We start from the raw sequence: 765 nt of genomic DNA, 5'->3' as shown, positions 1-765 counted from the left end.
AGACCTGTTGTCCCAGGCTCCTTGGGGTAGACCTGATGTCCCGGGCCACCGGGGTAGACCTGATGTCCGGGGCCTCCGGGGTAGACCTGATGTCCGGGGCCTCCGGGGTAGACCAGTTGTCCCGGGCCCCTGGGGTAGACCTGTTGTCCCAGGCTCCTTGGGGTAGACCTGTTGTCCCGGGCCGCCGGGGTAGACTTGATGTCCTAGGCTTCGGGGTAGACCTGTTGTCCCAGGCCCCTTGGGGTAGACCTGATGTCCCGGGCCACCGGGGTAGACCTGATGTCCGGGGCCTCCGGGGTAGACCAGTTGTCCCGGGCCCCTGGGGTAGACCTGTTGTCCCAGGCTCCTTGGGGTAGACCTGATGTCCTAGGCTTCGGGGTAGACCTGATGGCCGAGGCCCCTTGGGTAGACCTGTTGTCCCAGGCCCCTTGGGGTAGACCTGATGTCCCGGGCCACCGGGGTAGACCTGATGTCCGGGGCCTCCGGGGTAGACCTGATGTCCGGGGCCTCCGGGGTAGACCAATTGTCCCGGGCCCCTGGGGTAGACCTGTTGTCCCAGGCTCCTTGGGGTAGACCTGATGTCCTAGGCTTCGGGGTAGACCTGATGGCCGAGGCCCCTTGGGTAGACCTGTTGTCCCAGGCCCCTTGGGGTAGACCTGTTGTCCCGGGCCGCCGGGGTAGACCTGTTGTCCCGGGCCTCCGGGGTAGACCTGTTGTCCCGGGCCGCCGGGGTAGACCTGTTGTCCCAGGCCTTCAGGGTAGACC

The sequence above is a fragment of the Agelaius phoeniceus genome, unplaced genomic scaffold, assembly GCF_051311805.1.
Source record: "Agelaius phoeniceus isolate bAgePho1 unplaced genomic scaffold, bAgePho1.hap1 Scaffold_109, whole genome shotgun sequence".
In the NCBI taxonomy this organism is placed as follows: Eukaryota; Metazoa; Chordata; class Aves; order Passeriformes; family Icteridae; genus Agelaius; species Agelaius phoeniceus.
The sequence above is the reverse complement of the archived record's forward strand: the minus strand, read 5'-3'. Positions refer to the sequence as shown.